The 15,209-nt window shown below is 40.2% G+C and overlaps 1 long non-coding RNA gene across 10 annotated transcripts in view; it reads left to right on the top strand.

The window, feature by feature from the left end:
- Positions 1 to 15,209, top strand: part of LOC147355129 (uncharacterized) — a 518,407-nt gene that overhangs the window by 52,214 nt on the left and 450,984 nt on the right. The window lies entirely within an intron of this gene.

Here is a 15,209-nt window from a genome sequence, read left to right on the forward strand (position 1 = left end):
TTTAGGTAGTAAAACATAAAAAAAAAATCTTTTAATATAACTTTATGTTTTCTGATCTTTTTTCTCCATTTCTTTTGTAGAACAAGTGCAGTAGAACTTAAATAAGGATTTTTTTTTTTCTTTACGAAACAAATATAGAAATTCCTAAAGAATACTATTTTTAAATCAGTTCCTCAACTCTATGAAAGATCTTATTGTATTTCATTTTAGCAGTTTAGATGTTAGAATGTCAATCACTGAGGAAGTGAATTAAATTAACAAGATATCAACCATTGTGCTAGTACTTGCTACATTTTCTCATCAACCTAACAGAATCTTCCTAGCACCTGAATGGATGCTAATTCACAGGCATTTGATTCATTGAATAGCAAATATCTTTTATCTGTTCCTGTGTTTTTAACATACACAAATTTACCTGAGTTCTAGAGGTAAGGTTTAATAAAAATTACATTCAGAACACTGAGGCAGCAGCACAGTTTTAAGTTATCATGGTAGATATTATATGTGTATTTTCTTCTGTTAACAAGAAGTTGACTTTTTATTTTTTGGTTCAGTTTAAATTTTTGCAAAGAATACATTTTGGAAATACTAATTAAAATTTAATTAATTGCTTATTAAAAACAAATAAGCAAGTTAAAAAGTTGAGATGTGAAACCCTGTAAATATGAGGGAGGGTGTTTATTAATTTTCAAACATTGCTGCCAAATATCAGATATCTAAGAGTAACTAAATCAAATCAACCTTAAAATATTACAATTTTGCTTACAAACATCAACAGACATTCTTGCCAATCTATGGATGGGTGACTTTAAAAGGATGTTGATGTTTTTAAAAATAGCTTTTAGAAAAATAACAATGTGAAGACCCTTGAAGGCATTTTTTCACATGGCCTGTCAAACTATATACCCAAACCATAAGTGGATGTCTGAGTAATAATTCATCTACCTTTATATGATTTGTCAGGTTTTATTTTTCACAGTAAGAGTTGGCATTGGCAGTGTCTTTAGTTGAATTCTTGTAGTTATTTACTAAGCTCCCTGTTTAAAAAAAAAAAAAAAATTCGACTGAGTAAACTTAGAGATCTAGCTAGCTTTATTCAATGATTCATGAATCTGGCAGCATCCCTTCTAGTAAATAGAAGGATTCTCTAAAGAGTTATCCAAAATGAAAGGTTTTTACAGGCAGAAGGAAGGTGGGACAAGGAAGTTTTTAACCAAAGAAAAAAATTGTTTCAGGTCAGGTCATCCTCTTTTGGGGAGTGGGGGGAGGAGCTATATGAGTGTTATTATGCAGATTACCTTTTTAGTGATGATCAGGAAATTTCAGATTATCTGTTTGAAGGTCACATTTTTGGAAGAAATAAGAAACTGATATTAAGTCGGTTTACTGTCTTGGAGGCAGATGATTACAGTTTTTGCTTTTATTTTTAACATACTTTATGTATATGTAAAGTGCTTTGGCAGAATATCAAAATATTAACAAATACTTATTAGGTAAACAAGTCACATGAATCTAGATAATCAGATAATTACATATAAATAAAAATATAGTTATTTCATGAGTTTATACAAATTTCCAAATGTGCACATTAATCAAGCTACCCAGAGAAGGGTTTGTAGAAAACAGTTATTAGTGTCAAAGTGCAGTTTCCAGTGAAAACTCAAAGTGAGATACTCTATTTTGGAAAAAAAATGTTATTAAAGACATGCAGAATAAATATTTTGCAACTTTTTTTTTTCATCCCATAAAATATTTATTAATAAGTAAAATGATTTTCCCCTGCCTTTGGTTATTAAGAGGTTTGATGGAGTATCTTGTTGACACCAATTGCAAACAATGGTTTTACATTATTCAGTCATGAGATAACAGGTAGAGATGCATATAAGCAATCAAACAGGTAGATAGATGATAGATGACAGATAACCACAGATACAGATATAAATATGTAAAAGACCATACCTTATGACCATTTAATTAAAATCTTGGTTTTGCTAGCATATGGAAATTTACTGGCACACATTTTGACTTATTTCTTATAAGTGAACAATACACAAAAAAAATTCACTTGAGATTCATAATTCACAACACTGGTAATGAATACAGTGCTTGCTGAGGACTAAGAGAGAGGAAAACAAGAACTAACTTTGTGGGCAAGAAAAACAATATCTACTTTGAAAAGCTCTTCTCAACTTAACAGTCCCTCTTGCTTGAAAAATAAGACGTTTTGATATCTGAGAAGAAGTGATTGTTTTTGTGTTGAAATCATAAACTGTATCACCTGCTACTTCTCCAGGTTACTTTTTAATTTTGTCGTGTGGTATGGGTTGGCTTTCATTCTGTTTGGGGTTCAGATCTCCATGTCCACATGGTACTGAATGCAGGTAATTACTGTTGTGATAAATGTTATGACATCAGCCTTTCTGCTTAGATCTAATAAAACATTTTCTTATTTTCCCTATAAAAACTCACATGCTTTATAAAGATACTTAGTATCCTTTCTCAGCCATAATCCCAGTCTTGGGATGAAATTTAAACCACAAATATGATTTACTGTGCAAATCATAGGCTTTTTATACTTTCGTTATTTTGTAACTTTTAAAAGGTCTTTCAAAGTCATAATATTAAGATAAAAATATTTTTAAAATATGACTATGTTAATTTCCCATTATACCTGGTACTATGCTATACAAACAACAGTATGGAAAAATCAAACTTCCCTGGGTTTCTCCACATTCCTGCCAAAATACCTAGCTTCTTGGAATACCACACATACCATGAGAATCATGAGAATTAAGTCTATAGCCATTTGTCTAGTTAATTGATCTAATCTGAAAGCACTGGAACTTCCCTTATCTTTTTAAGAGGGTCAGATTGTTACAGTTATTCTTAAGGTTACTAAAGCTTCAATTACTAGGTCCCCATACTAAAACATAGGCTATTAGGGAATCCATAGCTTTATCTCCCTATGTATTCACACATCAAAAGTAGAAACTCCAGAATTTGGGGATGTCAGGGGAGTGTGTAATTTCCTCAGTTCTGTCTCATCACAACAAAAATTTGAAGCAACGGGCATTAAAGCCCTCGGTGCTTCACAGCTCTTGGACAGTGTTACAGCTCCGTGTTACAGCTCAGTTTTATTTACAAAATAAAGGAAAATACATCCCTGAGGCATGAGGGCATGCTGACCCAAAAGACGTGAAGAGAAGAGAGAGAGAGAGCACGTGCACGGGAAAGAGATGCCTGGCCCTTTGGCTCCTCTTTTTATGTGTTTTTCCTCCCCCTGGGCCTGCCCTATGTAACTTGGGCTAGCCAGGAGTGCTGTTTGTTCTACCTGAGGTCCTCACTCTGGTCCTCAGACCTTCCTTTGTTCTATTTTTGTGGGCTTTTCCCTTCCTTGTCTTTTAGCCACCACCATTCTGGACTCCTTTTCCCTATCTTAACTACCTAACATTACTTCCTCAAGAGATGGGAGGCCCGATTCTTTGGGAATAGGGCTTTTGAGCTCTTTCTGGCTACTTCCTGCTGAACTGGGATGGCGAGGGTTATTGGGCCTCCCCCGCTTGCTAGTTAGTCTCAGGCCTCAGAATCCTTATAGTGGTGTCCATCTGGGGTGAGTGATATTTTCCGAGGTCGGCTGAAGTTTTATATATCCTTGTTGAGCTAGCACTGTGTGTTGTAGCTTGTTGACAGGTGTATTGAGTGCCCTCTTCTGTTTTCTTCCATGGCTTGACTCATGAGTAGTGAATCCAGGAGTCATGTCCTGGTACCTTGATTTCTATGAGAGTAGAAAGTATTACAGGGTAAGGGCCCTTCCATGTGGGCTGGAGTTCAGCCTTTGGGGACCCATCTTTCCAGACTTTAATTAGGACTTGAGTCCCTGGAGCATCTAGTGGTGACTCCTTAGAAGGTTTTGGGTCCTGGTTCACACTTCACAAGTGTATATATCCTGTTAGAATTTCCCAGTGGCCATGGTATAAGACCAGAGGGTCTGGGACTCTGGATCTAGGAAGAGGTCATTGACATAAACAAAAGGTCTCCAGTATAGCCTAAGAACTAAGACCAACCTGTTCCTGAGGGGGAATATGGGTGTGCTGCTGCTAAGTTGCTTCAGTCGGTTCTGACTCTTAGTGACCCCTGGACTGCAGCCTACCAGGCTCCTCCATCCATGGGATTTTCCACACAAGAGTACTGGAGTAGGGTGCCATTGCCATCTCTGCAATATGGGTATGAAGGAAAGCTATTGGTAAAGCCTCCTTCCATCCCAGGGAGGTCTCCTGGGTTATCTTTTTTATCGCTGATTTTAAGAATTGGTTGGCTCTTTCTACTTTTCCTGAAGACTGAGGCCTCTAGCCATAATGGAGATAATAAGTAATGCCCAATGCTTTAGAGACCCCTTGGGTGACCTTAGAAGTAAATGATGTCCCATTGTCACTTTGTAATGACCTGGGAAGACCAAATCTCATAATGATTTCATGGAGCAATTTTTTTTTTTTTTTTTCTTGCCACCTCCATAGCCTTCTCAGTCTAGGTGGGAAAGCCTTCAATCCATCCTGTGAGTGTATCTATCATGACTAATAGGTATTTATACCCTTGAGAAACTGGCATCTGGGTGAAGTCCATCTGCCAGTCCTCTCCTGGGTAGGTCCCACATTGTTGGCTGGGCTGGGCCAGCTGGGGTCTTCAAGCTCCTTGGGGGTTTTTTAACTGGCAAGTGAGACAAGAGGAGACCACTTGCCTTATAGTCATTTGGAGGCCTGTTCCTCTGAAGGACCTTTCTAGTAATCTTTGGAGAGCTCTTTCCCCAAAATGAGTGGTGGCATGTAAGGAGTTAACCAACTTCCCTTGGAGGTTCCCAGGCAGAAAAAGGAGTCCCTCCTTTTGGAACCACCCCATATGATCTTCTTGAAAGCCCTCACTCTTAGCTTTAAGAGTCTCACCTTCAGTATATGAAGGAGTTTCTGACAAATTTGTCTGTGGAACTAAGGTGGCAACCCCTTTTGGGTCATTGTTCTATAATGCTGGTCTTAGCTGCCTGATCAGCTAAGACTTCCCTGGTAGCTCAGACGGTAAAGCGTCTGTCTACAATGTGGGAGTTTAGTTCAGTCACTCAGTCGTGTCCGACTCTTTGCGACCCCATGAGTCACAGCACGCCAGGCCTCCCTGTCCCTCACCAACTCCCAGAGTTCACCCAGACTCACGTCCATCGAGTCAGTGATGCCATCCAGCCATCTCATCCTCTGTCATCCCCTTCTCCTCCTGCATCAGAGTCTTTTCCAATGAGTCAACTCTAGACCCGGATTCAATCCCTGAGTTGGGAATATCCCTTGGAGAAGGAAATGGCAATCCACTCCAGTACTATTGCCTGGAAAATCCCATGGACAGAGGAGCCTGGTAGGCTACAGTCCATGGGGTCGCAAAGAGTCGGACACGACTGAGCAACTTCACATTTATGTCAGCTGCCTGATCAGCTGATTGATTCCCTGATGCCAATTCCATGCTCCCTTTTTGGTGTCCTTTACAGTGGGAGACTGAAACCTCAGTGGGCAGATGGTTGGCCTCCAAGAGTCTAAGGATTTAATCACCATATTTGATTGGGGACCCTTGGGTGGTCAAATGGCTTCTTTCTTTTCAAATAGCCACATGTGCATGTAGCACTAGAAAGGCATATTTGGAGTCAGTGTAAATGGCTACTCTTTTTCCTTTTCCCAGCTCTAAAGCTCAAGTCAGGGCTATGAGCTCAGCTAATTGGGCTGAAGTACCTGGTGACAAATGTTTAGCCTCTATGGTCTCAAAATTGGAGACTACTGCATATCTGGCTCTTCTTTTTCCATCCAAGACAAAGCTGCTTCCATCAGTGTACCAGATTTCCTCAGGATTGATCAGAGGATCTTCTGACAATTCCTCTTGGGGTTTTGTCCAGTGGTCCAAGCTTTCTAGGCAAGAGTGAAAGGGGAGAGAGCCCTTGAGGTAGGCAGGAGGGTGGCTGGGTTGAGACCCTCACAAGGGGATATAGTGAGGCCTGGATTTTCCATCAGCACTACTTGATATATGAGGATTCTTTGATCAGACATCCATAAATGGCCTCTCCCATTTAGGAGTTGTTTCACTTGGTGGCTGGTAAAAATAGTTTGCCTTCAAAAGAGAGTTTTAAAGCATTTTTTATCAGGACTGCAATAGCTGCAAGGTTTCGAAGGCAGGGAGAGATTTCTTCCCAATAAGGGAGAAGGACGGTCGGGGACCACTAGAAACTGGTGGGAAAATATTTGTCCATTCCAGCCACAAAGTGCTCAGGTGAATCTTTTTGTAATTGTTTTTCCTGTAACACCCCAAATGGTATAGATTTGCGAGGAGAAGGTTCCAGAGTAGGAGGTCAGGACAGAGTAGGTAGCCCCCATGTCAAGCAAGAAATTCTCGGACCTACCTGCCACATCCAGTTGCACCCTTGGCTCCAGCCCGTGATGGTTACCTGTGACAGGCAGGCTGGCTGCAGCGGGCTGCTCCAGTCCTGCTAAACCATCGTGAGGAAAGGCTTGGCGCTTGACCTTGAGGCTCTTGGATCCTGAGGGCAGAATGCCGCCCAATGTCCAGTTGATGGCATTTAGAGCAATCCGTTTTAGGAGACTTGTCACGGTTTGGATACTCTTTGGCCCAATGCCCTGCCTGTCTACAAATTAGGCATTTGCCTTGTCCTTCAAGGACTCAGGGTTTGCCATAGGGCTTCCCTGGAGGGCGGCCAGCATCTGGGCATGCCTTGTCTCTTTCCTTTTCTCCCTCTCCTGGGCCTTGGCCTCCTCCTCCTGTTCTCTGTTATGAAAGGTATTGGTGTCTGTCTGGACCATCTATCTCATCTAAAGAGGCAGCAGAGTCCTGTTGCTGTAACTGTTGTAACTTTATTCTGATATTTGTTGCACATTGGGACAGGAATTTGTCCTTTAAAATCACCTGTCCCTCGTAAGAGTCTAAGTCCAGATCGATAAACTTTTGGAGGGCCTCTCTTAGCTTTTTGAGAAAGGCAATGGGGTTCTCATTGGGCTCCTGAGTTGTTGCTGAGACTGGGCACAGTCCTACAAGTAATAGGCTTTCTTCTATTTCCATGGGTGGACTTCCTTAGGGGTGAGTCTTTCTGAAGCTTATCCTACCAGCACTATTGCAACCTGAGAGCCAGGTATACCCGGGTCAAGGTGCAGATCCCCTGGCAGGCTGAAGTGTGACAGCCTCCTGGAGATCAAATCCCTGGGCAGGTTGAGGCAGGTCAGCCTCCTGAGAATTTGGTCCCTGGGCTTGTCAAGCCGTGACGACCTCCTGGGACCCCTGGACTGGTGGATCCCCAAGCAGGTTGAGGCATAACAAACTTTCAAGGACCAGATCCCTAGGCAGGTTAAGGCAGGTTGACCTCCTGGGACCCCCAGATTGGAGTTGGGCATCCCCAAGGTCTCCAGCATGACCGGTGTTGGGTAGGATTAAGGGGTTTTAATTTTAACTCATTGACTGTTTGTTTACTGCAGATGGGAATAGATATCATGATGTAAAGCAATCCAAAACTGTTCCCTGAGACTGGGAACCTGGTGAAGTGGTCATAAGCCTTATCCTCTTACTGCTTTAAGGGATTGTGAATCACTGATTTCCTCCCCTCCTCCTCCATAAGAGCAGCTTAGGATGTTTCCAATGGTAAACAGTTCATTGTCATAGACCAACTTTAGGTAATAACAGAAGTAATGACAAAGGAGTGGGTTATGTGGCCCTGTTAGGGGCATTATGCTAAGTCACTTCAGTCGTGTCCAACTCTGTGCGACCCCATAAATGGCAGCCCACCAGGCTCCCCGTCCCTGGGATTCTCCAGACAAGAACACTGGAGTGGGTTGCCATTTCCTTCTCCAGTGCATGAAAGTGAAAAGTGAAAGTGAAGTCGCTCAGTCATTTCCAACTCCTAGCAACCCCATGGACTGCAGCCTTCCAGGCTCCTCCGTCTATGGGATTTTCCAGGCAAGAGTACTGGGGTAAGGTGCCATTGCCTTCTCCGGTTAGGGGTATCAAGAGTATTTTAATAATAGGTGGACTGAAGCAATGTTGCTTACAAGGGGGCAGGGTCCTGGTTGTAGGAGTTAGTAATTGGCTTAAGAACAAATTGGTAAGAGGCAACAGACCCGATGTTCTATAAAAGTGGAGTGAAGATTTGATCCTAGGGTATGTTTGTAACCTTAGGAGAACGGTGGTAAGGGTTTGGCCCCAAAAGGCCTGCAGTGCCAACTCCCAAAGTGGCAAACATTATCCCTAGAAGCCCAATTGCCTTTGAAGAGAGGACAACAGATGGACTTCTAGCAGGCACTGTGTGCCTCTTAACTGCCCTAGCTTGCTCACTGAGAGATGATGATATTGCATATGTTGTAGGAAACATGGAAGATGAAGACCTGAATATCTAAAGGGATTGGATATTATATAGTATTTCCCTCCCAAGGGCTAGCTATTTTCTGGTTGTTCCTTCATTAGATTGTAGAGGCAACACTGTGGGCCTGGACAGGGCTCAGGAAAAGATGAAGCAGGGAAGGGGGAAGGGCACAACTTTTGAAAGAATGACATAGCACAAGGGCATAACATAAACAGATTAAATCATTTGGGTCCAAGATGACAAATCAAATTCAAGTAAACCTTAATCCCCAATCTGTAAGCTAAATGACACACTCAGAGGTGGCAGGACAGCTCCAAGATACTGTCAAAAGGTGGAGGAGTGGGTGGTTCCCCAATGGTTGTGATAATCCTCCCACTCATTAGCATATGAATTCATCTAGCTTGAAAACCTAGCCAGACTATACTCCATGGCCTAAGCCCTTGCCCTCTGCAATGGCCCACACCCTGCAGAGTGTGCTTCTCTCTGAATCCTAACAAATCCACCTCTTACCTATCGCTGTGTCTCTCACTGAATTTTTGCAATAAGACATCAGAGCCTGAGCTTCATTAGGTCCTGAAGCACGGCATCATGGGCTTTGGCCAGGCTCAAGTCCCGGAATAGAGGAATTGAAGGACAGGAGTGTCACACGAGTGTATGTTCCTCGGTTCTTTGTCTTGTCACAACAAAGATTTGGAGCGATGGACATTAAAGCCCTCGGCGCGTCACAGCTCTCGGGTCTTGGACAAATCGTGTTATAGCTCTTAGGCAAATCAGTGTTACAGCTCTATTTTATTTAGAAGATAGCAGGAGAGAGAGAGAGAGTGAGAGAGAGAAAGAGAAAGAGCGCACACACGCTGGAGAGAGAGTCCATGAGAAAGTGCTTTGTCTCCTCCTTTTATATGTTTTTCCTCCACCTGGGCCTGCCCTATGCAAATTGGGCTTAGCCAGGAGTGCTGTTTGTTCTGCCTAAAGTCTTCACTCTGGTCCTCGGACCTTCCTTTGACCTTCCTTATCTTTTGAAAGTAAAGTGAAAGTGGTGTCTTTTAGCCCCCGCCATTTTGGACTCTATTTCCCTATTCTACCTACCTAACAGGAGGAAAAAGTGGGAAAAATGTGCCAAGGAATCCCCTTCATAGCCTCCTGGAAAATCTGCTAAATACCTAACTTGTGCTCACAGTTTTCATTGGCCTGATCCTTGACACAAAGAAGATTAAGGACAGAAGAACCCCCACCAGCTTGGGTAATAGCTACTGGGGCTCAGCAGATAGTGCCTTTGGGACATACCGAGGAGTAGCTTCTCCAGAGTCCCTCAGTTGCACCCATTGCCGCTTGCCTGTTCATGGGGGGTTCAAGGAAACAAGAAATGGAAGATTGTAAAGGGGTTAAGATTTTGTTAGGATATATCCCTCCAGCCATTAAAGTGAGGACCTCCTACCTTAACCAGAGGTCTTCTGGAATCCGAGACTGAGTCACCTGCGCTTTCTGCTGAATTTGTTTTTTGCTGTCCTGGTTTCCAGCATGCTGGGCTTCTTGTCACTTCCCCCGGGCTGAGTTTTCTTTTCATCCATTTCCACCGAGGGAGCGTAAGCTGAGTTGGCCTCCTTGTGGGGCTGTGCAGAGGTTGTTTCAGCCTGGTAAATCTGAGTCACAGCACCATAGATGCCAGGGGAGTGTGTAATTTCCTTGGTTCTGTCTCATCACAACAAAAATTTGAAGCAACGGACATTAAAGCCCTCAGTGTGTCACAGCTCTCGGACAGTGTTACAGCTCTATGTTACAGTTCAGTTTTATTTAGAAAACAAATGAAAATACATCCTTGAGGCATGAGGGCATGCTGACCCAAAAGACGTGAAGAGAAGAGAAGAGAGAGAGAAAGAGAGAGCGTGCACGTGCATGGGAGAGGGACCCCCTGGCCCTTTGGCTCCTCTTTTTATGTGTTTTTTTCCTTCCCCTGGGCCTGCCCTATGTAGTTTGGGCTAGCCAGGAGTGCTATTTGTTCTACCTGAGGTCCTCACTCTGGTCCTCGGACCCTCCTTTGTTCTATTTTCATGGGCTTTTCCCTTCCTTGTCTTTTAGCCACCACCATTCTGGACTCCTTTTTCCTATTCTAACTACCTAACAGAGACAACTATGGGCCCATCAAGCTGCTAAAGAGATTTTACATTTTTTAAGTTTTAAAAAAATTTTTATTTATTTTTGACTGGGCTGAGTCTTTTTTGCTGCGAGAGAACTTTCTCTAGTCTTGGTGAGCTGGGGCTTCTCACTTCCATGGCTTCTCGTTGCAGAGCATGGGCTCTGTGGTGCATGGGCTTCAGTAGTTGTAGCTCACAAGCTTAGTTATTCTGAGTTATGTGGGATCTTCCTGGACCAGGGATCGAATCCGTGTCTCTTGCATTGGCAGGCAGACTCCCAAGCACTGGAATACCAGGAAAGTCTGAGAGATTATATTTTAATTACAAAATTTTGGTGTAAGTAGCAGACCCTTTCTTTAAGTGGGAGGACAGCTGCCTTCCTCTGTTTACAGGCAAAGATGAAATTTTCTTTTTCTTTATTTCTTGTCTATGGTGAGTTTGGCTACTCACTAGGACAACTGACTTGAATCTCATCATTTTTTCCTAGGGATAAAGCCTGGGACAAAGGGTAGCCAAGACACATTATTAAAAAATATGTCTGAGAATACTTGTGTACATTTTTAAGACATAGTGAATAAAGATGAATAATAGGACTCAACAACCAAATTATCAATTTTTTTTGAATATGTGAGTTAAAGAATATGAAATACGAGTAAAGTGACTGCTAAGAGTTTAGTTTCCACTCAAAGGTTATCAGAGAATCAAGATCTGAAGAATTAAATTTGTAGAATATTTGTCTGGTTAAACAGTAAAAAGAGAATTGGTGTTCTTATCTGAAAGAAAATTAAGTCAAAGCAATTTACATGCAAACTGTTGCCAAAAAACGAAAGAATCCTGTTCATTTAGGAGAGCTTAAAAAGAGTTGCTCATTGAGAAGAAAGTCCAAGACAAAATGTACATCAATAGCAATATGAAACATTGATTAATGGTATGAATTGCTAAATTGTGAAGTCTGTAGGACTGAAGTAAAATTAAACTTTTTTTAAAGGGACAGCCCTTTCATGAGAAAACACTTTGTTAATTAAAATCACTGGTATTTTGGGAAAATAAGTACCAGTCTACCTCAATCTGATCTCTAGTATTGGCAAGACAAGTAGTATTTGCATAAACACTAATAGAATTGACATAGGACAATGATAGTCTTGTGAAAGTCCTTTCAGATGTGAAAAGAACAGTAAGATGGAGGAAAGGGGCAACTCTTCCCTCCACTAAAAAAAAAAAAAAAAAAAAAGAGCTAAAAACTATCACTTCACAAGATATAGGAGAGAACAGTGCCATGCTGTTAGCCTATAATGAAAGAAAGATATATGAAGCCAACTTTCAGAACCAGTGGTTATATTTATGTTATTTAAGTGCATTTGGGTCCACCTGCCCGCTAGGGAGTGAAGACAATTTACTGACACTGGGTTGTGATGAAGGAACATAAAGCAAGGAGTAAGGGTAGCTTGTGCCCAGCAAACTTTGTGGTGGTTTTCAGGGAAGAGTTTTAAAAGGCACGGTTTGAGATAAGTGCTGACGGGTTGGTGGTGAAGTAGCAGGGTGATGTCCTAGGACTCTGGTGTTCAGACAGGGGCCTTGATTCCCAAAGACATACTCGAAAGTATGTTGTTCTGTATATCTCTTAAGGAGGAACTTGGTTTGCTTTATTGCTCTACTGTTGTTTGCTTTTCCTTTGTTATTGCCTTCATTCTATACCTTAATTAGTAACTGCCTGTGCCTGTTCTTTAAAGCTCTGGAAAGACCTAGGAAAACAAAGATTCTTTTCCCTACAAACAAGAAATGAGCAACAGAGGGGTTTTTAGGAGGGTCTCACAGGGTCCTCTATGCTTCATTTACACTAAGTACACTTGTAAGGAAAGTTTCGTATATTTTCTTCTTCCTGACAGGTCTTGAAGAGTATAATTTCAGGTCCAAGTATCTGAAGTAAATGTGCATCCTTAAAGCAAGTTATTTAGCTCTTAATTTTAATAAAAGTTCTGATTTATTTTTAATAAATGACTGATTGGAGTCATGATCCTACATTGTATAGTCACATTTCAAATCCTTAACTTCCAGGTTACAGCATATTGGAAGCTAAATTATGTCTATTTTCGCCAGGCTGAGTTCTATATTTTAGGTTCCTATTTTTTGTACCCAAATAAAAAAATTGTAACACATTTAAATAATATTAATTGATATATAGTGTATCACTTTTTGGCTGGAATGACAAATACTTATTGAGGATGATTGTAGATTTAGATTTCATTGGTAGCAACCTTACTTTCTCTCATCTTTGACCTCAACTTTGAGATATTTGCCTTGTTCATCTCCTTGCAGTAGTTTAAAACTGCTTCAAGAATTTTTGCAAAATTTGTTTGTGTTATTCTACCCATTTATGCCATTTAAAACATTCTGATGGAATGTTTTCAAATAACTTTTGTAACATCTTTTTCAGTTTTTCATTAAAAATGTGTAAATCTAAAAAAAAATGTGTAAATCTTGTGTTTGATCTAGATTTAAATTCACTATTTTAGTAAATGACTCTAAGCCCCTGGTATTTGGTTCCCTGCATAAAACGCAATAAACAAAAGTAATGTCTGATTCAGCTAATGCCTGGCAAGTAGTTTTCTTTATGAAACCAATTATCACTGATAACTTTGCACAGTCAGAGCACTGAGATTTCTACTAGTCTGTTTATGTGGAATGCTTACTGGAGGAAATAAAATTTTGGAATTAGGCACTAAATACCTCTGTTATTCATAGATTCATGAGACTTTTACTAAATATTTAGGAGGACTGGAGGATGGACCCTATTTATTTTTGTACTAGATACTCATTTCTAACACATATGATAAAATCTAAGGAAAGTGATTCAGTAAGTCTAATCAATTTGAGATGGTTGAAGAGTAAGAATTCCATATGCATAGCAGCTGGAAATTATTTTTGCTATTTACTTTTCATAGAATATAGTAATGTTGGCAAATGAATAAGGCAATTCCTAGCTGAATTATAAAATTATTTGCAGAAATTTCAAAGATATTGATCTCTCTAGTTTATAAGTAATTCATGGGACACAATATTAAACAATAGATAAAATATCCAGTAAACATGCTTCAAGACATCACTCACAGCATAATTAAAAACAAACTCACTTTTTTTATTACAACAGCTTTAATTTCCATTCATCGTAACTGTGCATGATAAATCTATTGGGAAATTACTTACAGACAAGCATAAGGCTAAAAAAGATTTTTATATTAAGTTTATAATTTTTTTGTAACTTTTAAAATGATCAATAACTTACTAATTTAGTTTTCTTTAACTGCTTATAATTTTAACTGAGATGTTTGGAGAGAAAAATAAAGAATAAATTATCTACAAAAATAAGAATAGCTCTTCTTAACCAGAATGCTAATCATACCAAGAAATGTTAGAAATATATAAGCAAAACCCTGGAGAAGGAAATGGCACTCCAGCACTGTTGCCTGGAAAATCCCATGGATGGAGGAGCCTGATAGGCTACAGTCCATAGGGTCGCAAAGAGTTGGACACGACTGAGCGACTTCACTCACTCCTCTTAAACAAAATTAGTATCCCTGTCTGTGTGTGCATGTGCTTGTGCTTAGTTGCTCAGTCATATCCAACTCTCTGTGACCCATGGGCTGTATCCCATCAGTGTCCTCTATCCATGGGGATTCTCCAGGCAAGAATACTGGAGTGGGCTGCCATGCCCTCCTCCAGGGGATCTTCCCAACCCAGGGATTGAACCCAGGTCTCCTGCATTACAGGTGGATTCTTTACCACCTGAGCCACCAGGGAAGCCCAAGAATACTGGTGTGGATAGCCTATTCCTTCTCCAGGGGATTTTCCTGACCCAGAAATGGAACTGGGGTCTCCTGCATTACAGGCAGATTCTTTACCATCTGAGCTGCCAGGGAAACCCCTGTGAAGGTGTATTCCATTATTTAAGCATTCCCTAGGACTGACTGCTTCTTCACTTTGATTTAGACACATTCTGTTCATATATAGTCCACCCTCATTTAACCCTTATTGGTTGTGTTTTGATGTTTAGCCACCCTATATTGCCATTTAGAATCCTGAGTACTGCTGCTTTCCACTTGCACTTACTGTGAGTGGTAATCACTTCCTCATAATTAAATGTTATGAGATAGTTTGATATATTACCCAAACTGTTGCACTCTTTTGACTGTTAAGGCAAATCAGGACATATGAACACCCTTCTATTAGAGAACAAAATTTTATTTTTATCTTTATTTCTAGAAATTACATAAACACATAAAATATGTACTTACATAATTCTAAATTAACATTTTCCATGATTAAAATATTTTTGCTATTTTTACATGGGAAATGTGTAGGAAAATAAAAATATTTTGTATGAAATATGTATGAAAATATTTTAATAAAAATTATAGCTAACTTTTATTTAAAAGAAATGAGCATTTTGGCATGTCATTTGCAAAAGGTCTACAGCAGTCCATTAATATATAAAGTTTTATATACTGATTAAAATGATGTATAATATGATTAAGATATTTTGCTTTCATGAGGCTTTCAGAGAATTTTGAGCATTGTGAGAAGATTTGAGAAGAGGAGTTTAAAAATATGAAGTTGGCAAAGGGAATGAATATTTAAAATGATAATATAAGAAGAAATTAATAGAATCCACTTGGTTAAAATTAAGGATATCA

This window comes from Bos grunniens, chromosome 17 (assembly GCF_055505025.1).
Source record: "Bos grunniens cultivar Pamir isolate PY7600 chromosome 17, Bosgru_T2T1.0, whole genome shotgun sequence".
Taxonomy (NCBI): domain Eukaryota; kingdom Metazoa; phylum Chordata; class Mammalia; order Artiodactyla; family Bovidae; genus Bos; species Bos grunniens.